Source organism: Xenia sp. Carnegie-2017, unplaced genomic scaffold (assembly GCF_021976095.1).
Source record: "Xenia sp. Carnegie-2017 unplaced genomic scaffold, XeniaSp_v1 HiC_scaffold_14, whole genome shotgun sequence".
NCBI classification, from domain to species: Eukaryota; Metazoa; Cnidaria; class Anthozoa; order Malacalcyonacea; family Xeniidae; genus Xenia; species Xenia sp. Carnegie-2017.
The window spans coordinates 6880901-6903642 of record NW_025813447.1 but is presented as its reverse complement, the minus strand read 5'-3'; the positions used below and the strand labels follow the sequence as shown (position 1 = coordinate 6903642).

Sequence of the window (22742 nt, the reverse complement as noted above, 5' to 3'; positions counted from 1 at the left end):
ATGCAATATATCTTTTGATTACGACGGCACGTCTAATTGGAGAAGTCATTTCTACAAATTCCGTTCTTGTCGAAACAAAACAGCATCTTTTTTATAAGGTTTACGAAGTTATCATGACTTTCTCACATGAATTTCTTTACTACCAGTGACAGAGACGTGTCATGAAAATAATTATGTGCATAAATTTTACATAGAATGAATAAGAACACTTGCATCACGCCGATTTAACTTAAAACGATTATTAAATGAAGATATGATCTTCGCACTTTGCTGGACAATTTAAGCAATCGTCTCAGAACCTGAAAAAATCAGGTGACTCAACGCGATTTGAACCCATGACCTCTGCGGTGCCGGTGCAGTGCTCTGACCAACTGAGCTATGAAGTCACACAGTGGTGAGCTTTCAAGTTTAGAAAGTTTGAAATTCCTTTCGATTTTACTATAATATAAGAGAGGGATGTTGGGAAATCATTAATCGTTTGAGTTGAGACTAACAAGACTTACCGAAGTATCGGGAGACGTTTTTCGCGTTAACAATCGTGTATCTTCAGTCGATACAGGTGTGTAATAAGAATAATAATGTACATAAGTATTTGTTAAATGGATGAAAATGTGGAAAAATAAATTACAAACCGGCATCAAAAACTTTATCATTAACATTACCTTATTCACTTCACAGTTTTATCATGTGCGTAGAGATATCGTTACAACATTTAACATTCACGTATTAAATGATATTGTGTATTTAGGTACGCATTATAGGTACGCATTGCGTGCATATGCGTAGCACAGTTCAAGTGATGTATGTTTAACGTTTTGCATTTAACGTTGAGCGCTCATTCATAAACCTTTATAACATTTTCTGGCTAAATCATATGTCTTCAGCAATATATCGTTTAAAGGTTTTGTAAAGAATAAATTTTACGTCCTTCACAATGTCAATTAAAAATGGAATGCATGTTTTCTTTCGTATAAACAAAATACATGCAACTTTGACAATATTGCGACACTGTATCACTGTTTTTACATCAAAGAGTTGTGTAGTTTTGTTGTTACTATCTTGATAACAGTTTTGATTGCAATTAACGCATGTTTAAACTTTGAATGTGGTCTTTCAGATGCGACTGCGCGCTACCGACATACGCAATGTGTCAGCGCTACCAAAAAACTGAACTAACGAATTCATGATCTTGGTAGTAATGTTCTCATTTGGTGAATTATTTACTTTGAATATTTTTGAGATAAAGTCAATTTTCCATATAATGCTGTATTCACTTGACTGATTGGGAAAGAAAGGGTTGCAAGAACCTGTTTCACTTCTAAAAACCATTACGATTACGTATAACGTATAATTGTATTCTGAGTCATCTCGTTTATTTTATGGCAGCTAGAGACTAAATTGGTTGTTTATAAAAAGAAGTACTTTGCAGCCATTGCCATTTTGGTGGTGTTCCTTTATAAGCAATTCTTCAAGGATTGGCTTTGAAGAACTGAAGTACGAATGCGCATTTAATGTTAACGACGTTACGACGACGACAAGTTTTATGTGGAGGTACCTAAGAGATAGGAAGTTTTGATGAAAAAGAGCTAACCAGTTGTTTTCATTTCATTATGCGTCTTACGCCAAATTGTTATTAGATTATGTTTAATGGCAAAACATACAAGGCAAAACTACGACATAGCGCATGTTTAAATAGGAGTGTGATCTAAGAAGTGGGCAAAAAAGACAGATGAATAATCAACAGCATAGTTAATAGTTACATTGTGTTCATTTGAGCATTTCAGCTATGTTTTTTGACAAATCTTTGGTGTACGTTTTTTTATTTCTAATTCTTGGATTGCAGCCAACCTCCACGTAATTATCCAACAATGTATCTCGCTCACGTCGGCAGGCGACCGCAATAGCATTTACAAAATTTTCTTTAGTATTTGGCTACCAACATGGCAGCCGTGACGTAACATGCAAACCGATATTGTATGTTATTAATCATGAAGATGGGATATTGGTAACTCTTACTTATATGACTTACAATAATTGATTTTTAGCAAAGTAACAGTGTCAGAAACCATGACCAGCCGACAATTTAAAGAAGTATAATATAAAACAAATTCCGAAGGAACAAGACATCTTGAGTTTGCCAATATGAATCAAAACAAGACGAGAAGTAAACTGTAAACTTTCGACTTTATTTCAAAGTTATCCTCAGACAGAATGATGAAACTCTGACAGATCATTCTCAGACAGATCATTCTGTCTGAGGATGACTTTGAAATAAAGTCGAAAATTTACAGTTTACTTCTCGTCTTGTTTTGATTCATATTTTGCAATCTCAAGATGTCTTGTTTCTTCGGAATTTGTTTTATATTATAACAATGTCAGCATTTGTAAAATTTGGGTTTTATGTATACAATACCAATTTATCTCCATTCAAGATTATCGTAAAATAAACATGTTTCATGTTTTATCATCAATTGATGAAAAGTATCTAAAATTTCATTGCATGCTATGAATGACCTATTTATAAAATGAACCATTTTTTCTATGCAGCATCATTTTCGTACTTGTAAAATTTTTTTCTTGAAAATAGTAATGTTATAAATCGAGCTGATAGAGATGATACGAGCACTTAATTGCCATAAAACTTGAACAAATGACATTTTGTATTTGTGTATATCGGATAACAATATCGGACAAACAATAAGAATAACACACTTTTTAAGATTGTTAAGACTTACCATAAATTGTTAACAAATATTTTCAACTATTTGCAGACACGGAAAACGCTATAAAGTTTTGTCATTCAATCGATAAATGGAAAACATTGAAACGCACGGACGTGATCTTGTCGACAATTTGGGCAATCTCAAGAAAGAAACTTATATTGCCAAATTTACAACCGACTTAAATCACTGGGATATACCTGAAATACCGAGAATGAATGCTTTGTTAGACGAGCAATCGTCAAAGTTGATAGGATTTCTTAGAGCAATCGACCAACACGTGAACATACTTCGTACAGAAATGAGAACCGAGAATGACCAACTCAGAGAAGACATTAGACAATTGAGGGCAGAGTTTGCAGATATGCAAAGGCAAAGTAACGAAATGATAAGGAACATTTCAACTTGACTCAATACTATTTTGGGCTTTCAATCTCGAACAATGTATTCACATTTTTTAAAGCAGTTTTGCAGACACTAAACCTACGTTACTTAACGTCTAAAAAGCTCTTGATATCCGTCTAAAGCATCATTTACAATGTAATGTTTTTACAAATATGGCTAGTAACGCCGGTAATTGTAATTTTACTTGTAGATATAAACATTGCTTAGTTTAATAACTTCATTTATCCTTTTAATAATTTGTATAAAAATAAATAAAGGAACAGTTATAAGTTTTTAATTCGTTTCTGTTCAGTTCAAGTCTTTAGCAGTTTTTTCGCTGTTTGTGTTAAACTGTTATTAGACGATCAATGTTCGACATTTGCAGCTGCGATATAAATACGATAGTATATTCCTTTGCTAAATACCTCGCATTTGTCGTATCATCAATAAGCTTTTTACTTAAATTTTCTAGAAGAGCCATGTAAAATTTATTCAAATAAATATAGTCAGCACCTTGATGTAGTACCTCGGGGAATCTCATATAATATAGGGTGAATAAAAATGAAATCTTTAGAAATTAAACCTATATGTTTATTATTTCATATTTGCATGCTTCCATACTCGTACATATACACAAGTTTTTTAGGCCATGAAAATTTGACATGACTGGAACATTTTTAAAATATGCCTTGTAAAATATGCTCGAATTTGCCTTTTTAAAATATGTTCGAACTTGCATGTTTACGGACCAGAGGGACCAGCATTTAAGATTTGGCTTTAAAATTTTAATAATAATATGATTTCTTAAGGTATTTTTATACACCCTGAAATTTTCATTGCATATATACAATCGTCGAATGAATTAATTTTACGTTTTTTTAATTCACTGCATGTTGATCTTGAAATCGATTGTTCAGCGAGCAAAAGCACTGGGAATGTGTGAAAAACAATCATTCCCAAAGGAGTCGAAGGAGAAAGAGATTTTCACCATATTAGAAGCCAAACTGTTTGTTTCCCACAATAAGCCATGTATCCTGTTTGTGTGCCTGTGTATGACTGGCCCTAGTGGAATTCCTTTTGTTGTATTAGAATATATGCGAATTCCACGAGTCCAATTATCGGGCATCGCCTTTTCATCAATTCAAATGAGGAATGATAAACATGTATAAAATATGCTGGTAAATTACATATATGTGTTATTAGCCCACTTTTATCTTAGAAAATGACGAGTAAACGTGCTTCAAAAATGAAAGTATAGGATAAAGTGGTTAAAGAGGTAATCGAAGTGTAAACGAACGGGGGGTATACTTTGCAAAATCGGTCTGGTTGTGATCTCAAGAAAGGAGAACAATCTTTTCCATCCTTGTTGTAAAAGAATTCGTTACAGAACTTCTGTTTGTGCTGTTTATGGTATGAATATATACTATTTACGAAGTACTAATTAGGTTGGAAAATTTTGATGGCGTTGTCAACTAACGGAAAGTATTACTTAATTATAGTTTCATCCTTATGCTTCGAAGATGCTAGTTCTTATGAATAAAGTTTGTGTCATATCTGTAAACCGTTGTAAAATTTAAGTAAATTTGCCCCTCTCTGCAAACAGTTTGAAAATGATCGTACGGAATGTTAAATTATACAAGATGAAAAAATCATGTTATACACTTAGTAATGCAGTTTTATTCTTATGTCAAGTTTAATTCGGAACTTGCATGTTTGTTTTAGGAAAAGTTTGATTGAGTTAAGTTCATCATCGAGAAGACGAATCTTTATGACCAATTAAATGTTTGCCTGTAGTTTGGATTCGTTGCAAATGCTGTTGTTCGTGTATGTAACAGCAAAGGGCCCCCCTGTTATGTGCGTGGTCAGCTACATTTAATCCGAATCAATTCTACTGTAAACATTTTATTGATGTGGCTCCTGAAGTTGGATGGAAGGTATTAGTGATTCTTTCGGTTTTGTGTTTATCTTATATTTCAAAGCTCAAAACATGAAATCTATTTCTATATCGAAATCGAACGTCTTTTTAAGATGGGTAATATTTACAGCAGTATTTAGTCGGATGTATAAAGACATGGCAAAGTCTGGACAAAATGTACTATAACATTAGTGTGGGTTTGTTGATAAACAGCAATGCTAGTTGGAATGCAATGATGCACCGTGGTGATGTTAAGAAGATGATAAACTATGCAATGTTGAACGTGTGAAAGTTACAAAATGTAGGTTTTGGATTGCACTTGGATATGACGCCGTATTTGGTGTATCTCGTGTTCGTAAGATGAAAGTCATTCAGAGAGGAGATACGGGAAATATGATGTACACATTGGTGTTACCAAGATTGTGGTAGTCAAATCTACGATACGTGAAGAGTGTTATCCGAGAAGAAAACAAGAGTAGATGAGTTGTCAACTATTCAGGTCTATCGTTGATTATTTTATAATAGAGAATGCTTGACATACACAACACAAGGCAATTGCATACGTAATACTGTTTTGAATGTGAAAAGACATTTTTTTCTTTCATTGAGTATCGTATCGTTTCCTAAATGCAAACCATTTTCTTTTTAATCTAAGTTTCTTTGCATTTGAAATTGTTAGATCCCCTAGCGTTTAAACAATAAGTGCATGTTGCAAAGGAACTTCGACGTAAATTTCGAGAGATTTATCATCGCCAAAATTATTACAGTAAAAACGTTTATCCAATTCTTTAAAATGGGGAGTTAGTGATTAGATTTTACACATCAGCAGTAGGGATTCAAACATTTTTAACTCTACATGAAAGCAACGTTAACTCGTAAGTTTTTATAAAAGTCAGGTCTTTTTCATAAATTAACTTCAAAATTCTGCATGGAGTTGGCAAGTATGACGTGATGAATTTATCAAAAGCTGTCGTTCAGCTGAAAAGTGACTCTTCTGGTAACTTGGCCATCGGTATTACACACGCATCTACGCAGAAACATACTTGAAGCTCGATCTACATGGTAGCTAAATGGATTTCCTGATGACATTGAAAGAACTTGAAAACTTCGTTTCAAGAAGACTAAAAAGAGCTGCAAAAAGCCAATAAAGAGAACACGTTTTGACTTAATTAAAAATTTTGCTTTGATGGATTGGAGCCTTATTCACTTCACAGTTTTATCATGTGCATAGAGAAATATCGTTACAAGATTTAACATTTTACAGCTATGACGTTGAGCACAGTGATTTAAACAACATATACTTAGGTTGCATTTTTTAATTAGGTGTACAAGATTTCGCATTTTAAAGCTTTTATATTGAGCACAGTAAAGCACATAGCGCATGCTTAGGTTGCATTTTTCAAGTAAGTCAAAATCTGAACTGACTGCCCCATCTTAAAGACTGCCTAAAAAGCCAACCAGAGCACTGAATGATAAGTGGAAATGTGGAATGACAATTAACCTCCTAGAAGAGAACTAACATGTTCTTAATGGTTTGTTTTTTAAAAAACTTGTTTTCTTTCGAAATGTCAATTAAATAAATGGATATATCAAAACCAGTGCATGATGCTGCCGAAGTATAAGACTATCTGCATTAGCCGTCGAAAACTTAAAAAATCCAAAATTGTTTTATAATTTTCGTATTGTCTAAACATCTGAAAAAATCGAAACTACTCTTTGTTTTCTTGGAAGGTTTTTTACCAGGTTCACTGGTTTTCCTTCCATTTCGTTTTGCAAAAAATGTGTCCGTGATATGGGGCCGACAATTGATGAAAATGATTCAGATGTTTTTGTGTTCAGATTCATTTTTATGATTGAGAATTTTTGAATTTGAGAAATTCGAATTTAAGAGTTCGGCCTCTAGGTTAGAATCTCAGAACATTACAATTGGTATAAAATTGCAGAATGAGGTGTTGATTTGTAAACTTGTCGGTAGCAAACAGTTTTTTGATTTCAGTAATCGTTTGAAGACTTAGATAATTTGCTGTTCAAGTATAAGTGTACAAGAATGGACAACCAATTACAAAAATATATGCATTCGATGAAAAAGCTTACACTTAGAAGCCTTTGTTCTTGACTTGCAACTGTTCTCTTCGGATTCACCGAATATAATGTTGCACAACCACTTCAGCAGGTGCGTACGCTAACACCACGGCTGACAATGATAAAATGTTCTTTGGTATTAGACGAACAACATGGCTAAGTTGCAATTGAAAAATTGAACAACTAAATTCAGTAATTCTGTTTCAACAACAAGTAAGAGAATATATGGTGCATAGTTGACGCACTTAAAAGTCGAAAATTTTCTACAGAAATTAATCATGCTGTGAAATTTATATATTTATATGTAATGTGAAGAGAGATCAAGGTAGCTTTTCATATTCTCAATTTTTTAAAAGCATCTTAAGTTTGTTTCATGTTGATTTATATGTTACTTTTTACCATGATGATGTCATTATTGACATTGACAGAACAGCTTAAGAAAATTCGATAGCTTATCTATAATGCACGATGAGGACTGAGATAAGCATGCTGCTAACCTATATTGCATGATGAGCATTCATCATCCAATACATATATATAAGCAGTGTTCTTTAGTATTTGATAATCAATACAGACGTTCTTGCCCACTATCAATTGCAGGACTAATACTATATTGAAATGCAATTACTGCTTGTGTTGCACTGGTGCTTACTACCTAAAAAAAACGTAATATGTTTTCTGGTATTTATGAAAGTTTCCCCATCTTATTTCAAATAGCAGCATGCAGTGCAATACTATTTACTTCTACTAATGAATTTATTGAATCGAAAACACTTTCGTTGCTAAGAAACTATTGAAAACTTTGTAGCTAGCTAACATGGGCGTGTAAATGATCAGAAAGTTTTTGAATATATGTAATCTAAAAGTGCTGGTCGGAGTTGGTCATTGCAAGAGCTTTGAAGTCAGAACTATAGATGCATAATTTAGAGATGACATTTTGTTAGTTTTGTTAGCACAGAATTTTTTAGACTCACACTGTAGGAAAACTAGAAATTTCCATGTATACGTCATTTGATTTTGTATGCAGGAAACATTGCTTTTACCAATTTTATCGATTGTTAGAAGAAAAAAATTTCTTTCTCTTCTGCTACAATTGTTTATTACTTGAACTACAACTGCTTTTGTGGAACTAGCTACAATTGCTTTCAATGACACCAAACAACATATGAATTCTTATTATTATACCTTGAAGGACTTTTAACTATGGCAAAATTCAGTTTCAAACGGAGAACATAGTATGTTGTAACTCTTATTTAGCTTCTTAATTCTCTTGTGAAATTTATGCCATCCTCAAAACGTCAATTGGAAGTTTTAAAATGTAAAACAGTTCGATCCAAATTTATAACCTCCGCTGTGTGAAAAATTCTATTCCTCTTTACAAGTTGTCTACACAGCAGATTTAGTCACAAAATATTTCTAAAAACAAATGGTCTAGCGACTTTGTCATCTAGTTTTTACCTTTTCAGCATTTGCGTTGAATTGTTAAAGTTTTGAAATAATTTCATCAATAAACATAAACGTAAATGTCTCCTGCCAATATTATTTTTAAAAATTGTTTTCATTAGTATAACCGTGTGTTTTAATATGCGGTTTGCGTGACTTTCGGCGGGTGAAAGAAGCCATTATTTACCACGTCAACAAAAGTCACTTAAATCAAAATTGCAGTGAAAATCTCCATATTGAGATAATTTAAGAAACGTATAAATGTTGAATGAATTTTTGTAATACGGGAGTATCGTTAAATGTTTTTAGATGTGGATCACGCAGGTTAGCTGAGTCTTGAGAAGTCAACATCAACACAAACAGTAGCTATTTCTCAGGACTCTAATAACCTAGACGTTCTGCTTATACAAGCTTATAAGCCTTGATTTGACTAAAGAGTTTTTACACAATTCAACAAATAGTAATAAACTGATGAAAATGCCAAGAAATTTGTTTAAATTTTGCTCTATCCTAGCTCAAGCTCCCTGCACACAGTTGCTATTGATTAGAGGAAATATGAATTGGTAATTTTGTTAATACAGTTTTACTTAACTTTGTATCAGATAACACGAATTGGAATTGGTATAAAACGCTGATTTGAAAATAAGGCTGTAGCCTATTTTAAACACTTTTCTATTAGACTGGTTATTTATGTAATGAACGTAGATGTGTCCTGTTTATATATTTCTTAGAAAGAGAATCAGATAATGTCTGAAAAAGCCTAAGAAGTTTAGATTCGAAGAAATGGATAATATGAAATTGGTTGTTTCTTCCCATTGTTTTTTTAAACAACATACGCAAACAATTATAAAAAATGTCAAGCATCAGTAAAAACAGAGTAGCTAAATGACGTAAGTTTTTCTAAATTGAGAAATGTTTTTTTTCCAGAGTTATATTTAAATTAAACTTGTGCTTGTTTATTAAATGGAACATCGTATATGAATCTACGCAACATATATGATGACGTAATGTTTGAGGAATAAAGTAGTTTACGAATGCAAATTTTTACAAGTAGATAAAATGCTGGTCTTAGAAATCCTTTAAACTGACCAGAAAAGTCTGATAAAGTGCACGAGCAATTTTGACTCCATGAGAGCAGAGATTGAAAATAATCTAAATTTTTTTTCTTAAACCACAAGTGCCTATATTTATCACATTTTAACATTTCTATGGTTTTCACTGCAGGAAATTAAAATTAAAATTGAAATTAAACACTCAATATTCGCTGCCAACCATGACTTGGGAAATAGTTACAATTAAATCTTACATAAACGCACAAGAAGCCCAAGTTAGCAAATAACTCTCATTTGAGCATCAATAGGAACGAAAAACAGACTAAGGTAATGAAATTATTTTTATGACGTATTTTTAAAAACGTTATCCTTTGATGACAGCTAAAGCTATACTGCATGTACTTTTTATACACTTATCTAGCTACGTTTGAATTTTTATGTAACTAATTTTATCACTACTATGTACAAGATTTATACTCTGCATAAGTTGAGGAAGTGTTTTATGGTAGTAGTAGCTAGAAAAGCCGTGTCTATAGCATTTCAGAGAGCTTTAGTGAAGCTTTTCTTGTATCGTATTTTTTTTGTCTTCTCAATCAAAAATTCCCTCCTGAAAAAAATTCCAGAAAATTACACATTTCACTTTATTTTCAGACTTGCTATCTAAAACCATTCGTCGTTAAAAACATTTTCACTTGTAATAATTAAAGTACAATATGGGGAAAAATGAAAGAGAACGCATTGCTTTAGTAAGCTTAGCTCTTCCTGAGGTACAGGACTACAAAAATTTGTAGAAACAAAGTTTGCCTTGAGAGTTCTTCTCAGTTCCACAATATAAACCAACCATTTTTTTCTCTATCAGCACTTTTTCGAATCATTATTTCAAAATGTTTTCTTGTCTATTTTATATTACGCAAGTCACAATCTTTTTTATCTTATTGCTTATTAACGTAGTATTGATAAACTGCTGTGATACGAATTACGCTCAATTCGTGCATCGACAATTTTATTTTGAATTTATTCTTTTTCTTTCCTCGGCAATGTTATGATGAAATTAACTTGTAAACTGCCAAAGTTGCCGACATTGATTGTTAGTATTAAATTAAAGGAAAATTAGTGAATCAATAGTTTATTTTTTCAAGTAGTCAGAGCTACATATAATATAAATGATGCCAAAGTTACTGCAAGATATTGCGTGATATGGCGTGTCAAAGAAATAGTCCTAGGCTCCTAGCAGAGCATTTTGTATCATTGAAAAGACCTTATATGATATATCTTTATTAAATTTTGAGAAACATTCAACGATAACGTCATAACGCTGCTCATGAAAACCCGCTGTAGAGCGTCATGGATATTGCATACTGTGTTGTGACTTTAGTTTAATCTAACGGGTCTATATGTTGGTGCCTGTTTTCTCGAAAGATTGTTTTAATATAGGAGAAAATTTTAATAAGCAGGCGAGTAATGGTGGAAAAAACATAATAAAACGTGTGGTTTTTCCCATCACCTCTTTCAGCTGTATACGCTGGCAAACACGGCGCAAGAAATTACAATTCTGTTCAGTATTAATACTTTTGTAAACTTCATTAGTGGAAAATACTAAACGTCATCTAAAATAAATTTTTCTTTTTCTTAAATGTCAATTTATATATACATATATAATACACGTTGATGATATGAAAACTTAATTGCTACAAAACTTAAAAAAATGACCTTTTCCTTTCATATATATTGGATAACAATTTGGATAACTAATAAGGATAACACTTATTGCAATTTTCCTAAACAAGTATTGCATGCATGCGGGCACAAGGAAATGATTTTATATGTCATTAAATTAATGCTCATGCAAAAGTTATTGTTTTCATTTATATCATTTCCAAAACATTTATTATTTATAACCTTATTAATAAGTATTTTAATAATATATGTATAAATATTATAATAGTATGTATATATATATAATCTTCAATGATTGATAAACATTCATTTTTCTGTGAACACGTGAAAGTGCAATACTGCAACAAATCATTGCATGGATCATTTATATCAAGGATATTGAACTTAAATTTTAAGGTAATTCATGCTTTGCAAGACTTATTTAAAAAACTTTCATAATAATAGCTACAGATATGCCAAGCTTTTTATATAGTTTCTAATTTCTTTTATAATTTATAGCGTTATAGCGACTTTCATTATTAGCTATTGATTGTTGCTGTCTTTATTTTATAATAAACGATGTATATTACTTTACACTATAGTTATAAACATACTTCATTTGACGGCCACAAGGTATCATACCTTACCTCAGGTCTGTCAAAGAAATTTTTTATTATTTTTTATTGTCCTCTCAATGTATAAATCATTTTGCAAGAAAAAAAAACAGTACCAAGTTTGCATCGTCTTGTTGTAGTGTTTGAGAAAGAATTTAAAAAAATTGACTTGTTCGTTGCTCTTTACAATTACTCAACCTCTTTTCCCAAACGAATTTTTCCCCAAAACAACTGTCGTCTTTTTATTCATATGAAATTTCGGTGAAAATATTAGAGAGAGCTCTATGTGCAGCGTCTAATTAAGATGTGAACAAATGTCATTGATGCTTCTGTTCTCAATTTGAGCTCAAGCCTGCAATTGTAAATGAGAAGAAAAGTTTGTGATAACCACAATTTAATCGACCATTTATTTTAATTTATTATGTTATTTCCTCGGCATTATCATGATGAATTCACTTATCAACTGCCAAAGTTGAAGTCATGGTTAGTATCAAATTCAAGGAAAATAGCTGCCTGTGATATAAAAGTAGCTATCTTTTGGTAAGATATAGCATGTCAAAGAAATAGCCCTAGCAAAGCATTTTTGTATCGTTATATGAAGCAATTTTCGGGTTGCAAATTATGTCGCCATGTTGGATGATTTTAACAAAGGATTTTCCTTTTTTACTATGCAAATTTCATCCAACATGGCAAGCATTCTATTGTTCTCTTACTCCCAAGGGAATGGTTGCAACCCACCAATACGTACATGTTATATCCTTATTAATTTTTTTGAGAGACATTCAACGATAACGCAGCACATGAAAAGCCACTGTAAAGCGTCATGGAAATTGTATGTTTTGTCGTGACTCACTTAACTAAATTTAAAATTGTAACAGAACTTCAAATTATTCCATGAAAAACGACTAGCCATCTCATCAATCTTATAAATACGTAATCCTTTGAAAATATATGTGAATTTCATTTTTGTCTAGCTATTTTTTGTTTTCATTACTGAAAAAGCCAGCAATTTCTGTCTCAATTAAAGAGAATTAAGTCATTGTGTTTTAAGCAAAGCAAAGACTTGAGAAATCGCTTAAAGCCAATGCTTGCATAAACTTTGTAAAATTATTTTTAGACTTGAAATGTTACTAAAATGGTAATTTTTATTTACGTACTCTTTTACTGCAGCAACTGTTATTGCTGCAGTAAAAGAGTACGTAAATAAAAACAATGAAACTCTTCACAAACGGAATGAAAGTTCAGATAGAGTGGAAGAAGAAGATGATATGGGAAAGATGCCGAAGACCACATATGTTGAACAAGAGACTGTTGCTCTTGCTACATACTAGGCTATACTTAAATTTAATGATAAGGACATAAATTTGTTAAAGATATTAAGTGAACTGGACACAACTCCTGGAATGTTTCCAAGTAAAGGGGCTCAAGAATGTGATCATCATCGGATAAAGTTGTCGGCAAAGAAGAGCTCAGAGAAGGTGAAGAAGCAAAGAAAAACATTAAGAAACATTAGAAAGAATTATATTAACAATGCTAAACATAAGGAAGGAGTTACTTATGAAGCTGGCAATTTTTAGGGCTTCCAGAGTTATAATATAGGTTATGTAAACTTTAAATGCTGTTTTCTCATTTTAGGTGTTTTTAGCACTTAGTAAGAACTTTGTGACATCATAATATCTTTGTTTTTGTCAGAGATGCCTGAAATTTTGTATGTTGAAGGCTAGTAATATTATCTAGTGCTTGACATTTTTCAAATTTTGAAATTTTGCATTGTTGATGAAATATTTACTCGTTATGTCATAAAATGTGTACCAAAAATGCAAAATTACTGAAGAAAATCAAATTTTGGAATATATTTTTGTTTATAAAGAATTAATAAAAAATTGAAAAGTGTCAAGCCCTAGGTTATATTCTAAGCTTTTAAAAAAAACTTTACTCATTGAATTTGGATCATTGGCTCCCAAGATATCATGTTCGCAGCGAAGTTAATTTATTGGCTAATTAGTGGCCGCCATGTTGGATAATTAGTGTAATTAGTGATTTTCTAATTTTTTTTTTCATTAGTTAATTCTCTTCATTAAAGTCTTTCAAATACTGATAGTTTCTTATAACTATCTTTAAAAATGAAAAAAATTCAATTTTTTGTATAATACCACCTTAAATACACAAAAATTGCATATACATAAAAAGCACTTCAATAATGTACTCAAACAGTGAACGAAAGTAACAGAAGATATCCACAATTGTCCTTTTGCAACTTTTGTAAACATCTATTAATTATTTCTGATTATTTCTAGCATCAAAATAAATGTCTTAGAAATTGATACTGCTGATTTTTGATTAGTTTCGTTACTCTAAACTCTAAAGCCCGTTCACACGCTCTGATATGTCGGATCCGATTGTTTCTGTTCCGATTTTTGGTTGTTGTTCAGACGGTCCGATAATTTTGTTGATATTTATGTTCGTTTAGATATTTATAAATGTGGGTGCAGACATTTATGTTATGCAATACATTTATCAAAATATTTTGCGTATTTTTGTTCTTGTTTTTAAGTCTTTTTCACATCTAATGTTTTGCGTTAAATGAAATTTGGAAAGTATGGAGAGTGAGAGGTCCGGGACTAGTCGACTTTCTTTAATCTTGTCAGAAAAAAATAGAGCAAGTTCTATTTCCATCCGATTTTTCAGCCTGATGGATCCGACTGTCGGAAGCTCATTTTATATGTGGTCACACGATGCGTTTTCTAGGTTCTGACAAAATCGGTTCCGACAAAATCAGATCATGTGAACGGGCCATAAGGAACGTACTTTTTTATTACGTAAACCACATTATTATAAATAGACTACATTCAATGCATTTATCCGACGCAATATATACACTGATTTGTTGTTGTTTAAGATATTCGTAATTGAACTTATTATTACTATGTAGTGGAAGATGAACTGCATTATTCTATGTGAACTCAACAAACGAAATTAGATTGAACCTAAAATTCAACATGTATAAGAAAAGAAAAGGCAATGATATGTTAGATGGAGGTGGCTGGTGTTTTAATTATAGCGCTGCATTCTACTTTTGAATTGGTCAGTTGGAAGGAAATGACGAAGAAAAGAATCAGAGAATACAAGCATTGGAGAATAAAATACAAGGATTAGAACAAATCAATGTAAAATTCGAAATTCTTCAAAAGAAGGTGTTGCTGCTTAAAGAGATAATTCGCTGATTACCTTAGTTAGGAACCAACTATATCAACATTATTTTCCTAAGTTAGCCACATGCATGAATAAATGCTCGTACTTAATTAGTTAATTGTTTAGTTACAACCTCCTTGTAAGTAGGTTATAATAGATATTGTTCACTTCGTTTAGTTATATGATTTGTAAAATGTACAACCTACAGTGGATTTCTCTTTTCGTTTGTTTGTTGATGTTTGAGCTAGAATATTTAAGATATCATTCTTTAAAACATTTTGTACATATATTGCACTGTCTTTAATTTCACAATTCTCTAATTTGTAGTATAAAATGTGTAACAATTCAAAAATAACAAGAGTGAAAGAAAAACTTTGCAAGAATAATTTTTCAATTTCCATATATGCACATTTAAACACCAAACATATAAGCAAAAAAACTGAAACTGTCATCCTCAGTTAGTCAAAAGTAATATTCGGCACATTGATGAAAATTTTTGACTTATTATGATACCCAAACATCACCAACGTAAACACAACTGTCACCAAGGTCGTTTTAAAAACGTGTTAACATGGTTTCATATCCTTGTATTTGTTTTTGGAACCATGCAAGAGGTAAATAAATTATTTTTAATGAATATTTGATGGTCCATTACTAAAAATGCCTCACAATGTCAGATGCAAAATCGTCTTTTTTAAAAAAAACAATACTAAAAGAGGATTATGATATAAATCAGTCAGGTTCTACGACAGATTAGACCTGTTTCAATTTCATGACAACAGCATAACGAAACCGACAACTCATCTTGAAATTTTAAATTCAATATGGGTTGACATTAAAAAGTAAGTGTTTTATAAAAATTTAGGAGAAATCTTTGAACTACAAAAATTAATCTTTGTCGTCAAAGCTTCATGTTATGCAGATATAATGGAGCCGAATGAGGTTAATTATACCTGGTGGAATTGTTTTCATTCCAGCCACGTGACAAATAACACGTGCTATTGTATTTATTCGGAAAATATTGTGACATCAGTTTATGATGTCATAATAAATAGACCTTTTCGAGGTTATCGCAGCCATATTGCAGGGGGTGCAAAAACATTGGGCCGAGCGCGCGGTCACGCATGGCCTCCATATAAATTACTAATAAATGCGCAAAAATTATGGATACATATTGGCCATTTAGACTTCAATGCTTTGAAGTCTTATTAATGAGCACATTTTTGCTGACATCGACAACATCGATAACAGAAGTTTGAGATGCTCATTACCGCAACATGAATATATATTTAATATAATGACGCGTCTTGTTTTCCAGTTTCGCATTTCAAACGATATAGCTTATAAAACTACGACCGCAAAAATTTATTGTTTTCGAATATGCGAAGGATTGATAGTGTTATGCCGCCGTAGTCGCCATTGTTGACGAACTTTACACTAAGCCCAAAAGTGAGTTATTCATCAATGAAAAATTAGATGATTTCAATAACCAAGAAAACTTGGTTCATCACTAATTCTAAATTGTGTATTTATTGAAAGGATATGTATGTGAGAATGACAGAATTTTCCATAGACACAAGTGTTACAGGTCTAAAGACGTAAATTATGTTTCGCAGGAGCGTATTACACGGAAAGCTGTCATCTCGCTAACTACCGTTATGCATTGTGCAAGTTTAATACGCTTATAAAAAATGGCTGCACGAACTGTGGCGTATAGTTAGCAAAAAATGTTTGGACTTGCGCTCTGTAACACCAAACATAGTGCAGGACCAAGCATGAAGGGCTTAAGGGCACTTACATTCTTACATACATATTTAAACGCAACTTAGAATACAACTGAAAACTTTCAAGCCCTTGTTTAGTAAGTCTCGAGACATATTGATTTTCCATCCACGAAACAATTAGAGATTCCAAGTTAAACTTTATGGTGTGTACTTGCAGTATTTGACTATTTTTTTTGCATTTTCGGCCATTTTTTTGGCATACTAAGTTTTCAGTCTTAATGATTATGAATGGTTATTCAGTTTCCGAAATAGCTTGTGATGCAGTATATCAGTTTTTCAGGGTTGAGAGTAGTACTTTAGCAGTACTACACAGGGCCCTTTATTACAGTACGCATTGGCTTACAGATGTCATCATTTAAGGGGTGCAGTAAACATTTTGACGAACTCACAATTTGACCCAATCGACGTGAAAAATTTGCCTCACTTTTCGATCTTGAAACATTCTTGGGGAGGAACAGCTGCTACACCCCCTGCCCCCCTTACTTTATGATCACAAAAAATAAACCAATCAGCGTGAACCGCGGCACCATTTGCCTCACCCAAGTAACAAACTTTTACATTTTCGGTATTTGTTGTACACACTAACCTAACAAGAGCTAACGCCTTTAGCTTGATGTCATGGGGAAAGTCTCATAAAGTGCGTAAGTATGCTGAAACATGCATAGCTTGAAAAACCTTGAAAAAGTTGTCGTTTAAGTTAGATGCTTAAATTAAAGGCATTTATTATGCTGTTTTGCTTCTTGGATAATTTGTCATTTGTCATCAAATAATACTCATAAGTGTACGGAGCTATCATTTTTCGTGAGGGTGAGGAGGAGCAATAAATATTTTCTTGAACTAACAAAGAAGGTTTCGCGGTATTTTCGCCTGACTAACTTTAAAAACTTGCCAATTTTTTTCATCTTTGAACTTTCTTGGAGGGGGGAGGCAGCTGCTTCCCTTGCTACCCCCGTCCCGTACGCCTATGTTCATAATTCGCTCCCAGTCACAACTTGGGAAATAGAATTTTGCTTTGTTTATTACTTTTTTGGATAAAATTTTCATGATCTTATAAAAGACGCCAGTTAACGAATAACATCCACTATCAAATTAATCTATAATCTAATTGCTCAAAATTATTTGGATATAAATGATTTGAATTGAAAGGAGCAAGGAGCATAAGCAAAATACGATTCACGTTTGTCTTGTGTAACTATATTGAATTTAAGTAATCGCTTCTTATGCATGAAAGACCAAACATACTATTTAGTAAAACATAGCTCAGAATACATCAACACAAAAATAAATACTTGAAAGTAGACATTAGGACAAAACTATATGAAAGCGACTGCAACTCAAAACTTTAAATAATCAATTTTTAAAGACTAGATTACTTGCAAATGAAAAATGTTAACGAGCAGATCCTAGCATTCCTATGTTTAGAGGATTACACTTGATATGAGGAGGTTAGGCCATTTTTATGGATGTTATATTTTCCCCGTGGAGACATGCATGCTTCATCATAATATAAGCTGTATGATAACTATACTGGAGTGTTCATAATAAAAAAAATCAGAGTTGGTTGCCGAAACTTACTTACAAATTTCTTCTACCTAAATAGACTTTTGCCTGTTTTGAGGAACAAACTTAGAACAAAAAAGACGTTTTTATGATCATTTAGATCGTAGGTAAATGCATATGTTTCGTTTGTTGATAACTTACGCAATTTTTCTTATTTTTGAGATCATTAAGCCTCACCATATATAATAAGCATTTTCCAACATTTGCAGGTACACGGAAACGAAAAGTGCTCTAGTCATATTGGAGGGAAAACGTTAAAACTTAAGTCCTTAGTTTATACAGCAGTTGTTTGGATCTCAAGAAAGAAGTATAAAGGGTGTTAAAATTAAAATCGAATCCAATAACCTTGTTTTATGTGAAATACCCCAAATGAATGAATTGGTAGGTGAATGCTTATCAAAGATTGCCGGATTGCTCCGAACAGTCGACATAAACTTTGGCAAGCTTCAAACAGACGTGAACAACTTGAGAATAGAAAATGACCATTTAAAGGAAAGTAATGAACAACTAGAAAGTTTTGACCAATTATAGGCAAGCTTAAGAATAGAAATTGACGAGTAAAAAGCAAGCCATGACCAGTTAAAAGCAAGCCATGACCAGTTAAAAGCAAGCCATGACCAGTTAAAGGCAAGCCATGACCAGTTAAAGGCAAGCCATGACCAGTTAAAGGCAAGCCATGACCAGCTAAAGGCAAGCCATGACCAGTTAAAAGCAAGCCATGACCAGTTAAAGGCAAGCCATGACCAGTTAAAGGCAAGCCATGACCAGCTAAAGGCAAGCCATGACCAGTTAAAAGCAAGCCATGACCAGTTAAAGGCAAGCCATGACCAGTTAAAGGCAAGCCATGACCAGTTAAAAGCAAGCCATGACCAGTTAAAAGCGAGCCATGACCAACTAAAGGCAAGCCATGACCAGTTAAAGGCAAGCCATGACCAGTTAAAAGCAAGCCATGACTAGTTAAAAGCAAGCCATGACCAGTTAAAGGCAAGCCATGACCAGTTAAAAGCAAGACATGACCAGTTAAAGGCAAGCCATGACCAGTTAAAAGCAAGCCATGACCAGTTAAAAGCAAGCCATGACCAGTTAAAAGCAAGCCATGACCAGCTAAAGGCAAGCCATGACCAGTTAAAGGCAAGCCATGACCAATTAAAGGCAAGCCATGATCAGTTAAAAGCAAGCCATGACAAGTGAAAAGCAAGCCATGACCAGTTAAAAGCAAGCCATGACCAGTTAAAAGCAAGCCATGACCAGTTAAAAGCGAGCCATGACCAATTAAAGGCAAGCCATGATCAGTTAAAAGCAAGCCATGACCAGTGAAAAGCAAGCCATGACCAGTCAAAAGCAAGCCATGACCAGTTAAAAGCAAGCCATGACCAGTTAAAAGCGAGCCATGACCAACTAAAGGCAAGCCATGACCAGTTAAAGGCAAGCCATGACCAGTTAAAAGCAAGCCATGACTAGTTAAAAGCAAGCCATGACCAGTTAAAGGCAAGCCATGACCAGTTAAAAGCAAGACATGACCAGTTAAAGGCAAGCCATGACCAGTTAAAAGCAAGCCATGACCAGTTAAAAGCAAGCCATGACCAGTTAAAAGCAAGCCATGACCAGCTAAAGGCAAGCCATGACCAGTTAAAGGCAAGCCATGACCAGTTAAAAGCAAGCCATGACCAGTTAAAAGCAAGCCATGACCAACTAAAGGCAAGCCATGACCAGTTAAAAGCAAGCCATGCCAGTTAAAGGCAAGCCATGACCAGTTAAAGGCAAGCCATGACCAGTTAAAGCAAGCCATGACCAGCTAAAGGCAAGCCATGACCAGTTAAAGGCAAGCCATGACCAGTTAAAAGCAAGCCATGACCAGTTAAAGGCAAGCCATGACCAGTTAAAAGCAAGCCATGACCAGTTAAAGGCAAGCCATGACCAGTTAAAAGCAAGCCATGACCTGTTAAAGCAAGCCATGACCAGTTAAAAGCAAGCCATGACCAGTTAAAAGCAAGCCATGACCAGTTAAAGGCAAGCCATGATCAGTTAAAAGCAAGCCATGACCAGTGAAAAGCAAGCCATGACCGGTTAAAAGCAAGCCATGACCAGTTAAAAGCAAGCCATGACCAGTTAAAAGCGAGCCATGACCAGCTAAAGGCAAGCCATGACCAGTTAAAGGCAAGCCATGACCAGTTAAAGGCAAGCCATGACCAGCTAAAGGCAAGCCATGACCAGTTAAAAGCAAGCCATGACCAGTTAAAGGCAAGCCATGACCAGTTAAAGGCAAGCCATGACCAGCTAAAGGCAAGCCATGACCAGTTAAAAGCAAGCCATGACCAATTAAAAGCAAGCCATGACCAGTTAAAGGCAAGCCATGACCAGTTAAAGGCAAGCCATGACCAGTTAAAGGCAAGCCATGACCAGTTAAAGGCAAGCCATGATCAGTTAAAAGCAAGCCATGACCGGTTAAAAGCAAGCCATGACCAGTTAAAAGCAAGCCATGACCAGTTAAAAGCGAGCCATGACCAGCTAAAGGCAAGCCATGACCAGTTAAAGGCAAGCCATGACCAGTTAAAAGCAAGCCATGACTAGTTAAAGGCAAGCCATGACCAGTTAAAAGCAAGCCATGACCAGCTAAAGGCAAGCCATGACCAGTTAAAGGCAAGCCATGACCAGTTAAAAGCAAGCCATGACCAGTTAATGGCAAGCCATGACCAGTTAAAAGCAAGCCATGACCAGTTAAAAGCAAGCCATGGCCAGTTAAAGGCAAGCCATGACCAGTTAAAGGCAAGCCATGACCAGTTGAAGGCAAGCAATGTTCAGTTGAAGGAAAGTAATGCCCAGTTATTGGCAAGCTATGCAGAAATGCAAAAGCAAATCAACAAATTAAAAGAGAACAATACAACTTAATTGAACAATATTCACATATTTTTAAGCAGATTTCTACCACGAAACTTCTGTTACTCAACACCCATAAAGCACTTGATATTAGTAACGCCGGAATGTTCAATCATTTCGAAGTCATTTCAATCTAATGTATTAGCATATACCCTACTTCAATAAGTTTATTTTTCCTTTTATTGATTTGTACAGTAATAAATTAAATAATGTGCATTTGGTAGTGTGTTCTTTATTGAATTTTATAAAGAACTCCTCAGTGTCCACGGTGGAAATTCATTAACTTTATAATCAGTTAAAACTACAAAACAAGCCACTCAGTTGCTTTTCAAATTAGTGTTATATTCTTCGTAAAAATGCCGTGGTTTTGTTATCTGAAGGAAACCTCTTAATGAAATGTAACTTGATTTGTAACAAATAATGCTTTTGTTGTAATTATTTCCTCGAACTCTATGCAAGTGATAACTTTAACTATTTTGAAAACGTCAGTTAAAATAGAGTAAGTTTTTGTGATATTTTGGAGCACAATCTATAGGTGGATTGCATGTTGGTGGTCAAATACAAAAGAATATTTTATTAATGCTATTGTGGGCTCCAGCCATCGTGGGCGAGGCACATTGTTGGAGAATTCTTAGGAGGTTGGTTGCAATCCAAGAATAAAGAAAGCGCATTTATACTTATGACTTATACAGATCTATTTATAAGAAAATTTATTCCAATTTGATAAATTATCATACAAATATTTCATTTTTAATTTATTACACCCCTTCATATATTGTGGAACAGCTTTCACGTCGTTTATTAAGAGGGAGCAAGATTTAGAATTTTCCCAGTAATTTGTCATGCGTTTGTTAGAAACTACGTACGTCTAGATTGATTTAAATAAATTCAAAACCAGATAATTTACACAACAAATCAGTTTCATCAAAACTACAGTCAAACCTGCATTAACAGTCGTCATTGATGGCAGTCTCTCTCTCTGGGACTCATGTGATCATTTGATGCATGTTGACCGCTAAATACACGATCTTCTTGAAAGTCACCAAACATTTTACGTTTACTAAACGGTTACCGTGATTGGATGGCCTGATCTAAACACGCGGGAATTAATGCGCCAGAATGCTCAACCAATTTGAAAAGCAATCTTCAGCAACACACTTCCTCCCTCCCTCTCTTTCCAACGCTCCTCATCTATGTTTACCTACGCATTATTTTGAGTTACATTGGTTCATTGTAATAAGCCTATTCATTGACCAGTTAGATTTGGTCGTTTAATAGCGTCTATGTATAATGAGAAGAGACGTTCGTATCATTTCTATTATACCAGTATGAATTTCTAAAAACAAAATTTAATAGATACTTTTTTAAAGTGGTTAATGCAACGAATTTTCCACTTGTCTTTTTCCTAGCTTATTGAAATATTTGACTTTTGAGAAGCAATTTGATGCATAAATGACTTTCAT

General features: G+C 33.6%; 1 long non-coding RNA gene across 1 annotated transcript; it reads left to right on the top strand.

Annotated features, from left to right (window-relative positions):
* Positions 1-365: 365 nt before the first annotated feature.
* LOC124434958 lies at positions 366-3402 on the top strand. Its single transcript, XR_006944946.1, has 2 exons — positions 366-559; positions 2772-3402. It is a non-coding gene; the product is annotated as an uncharacterized LOC124434958 (long non-coding RNA).
* Positions 3403-22742: the final 19340 nt, after the last annotated feature.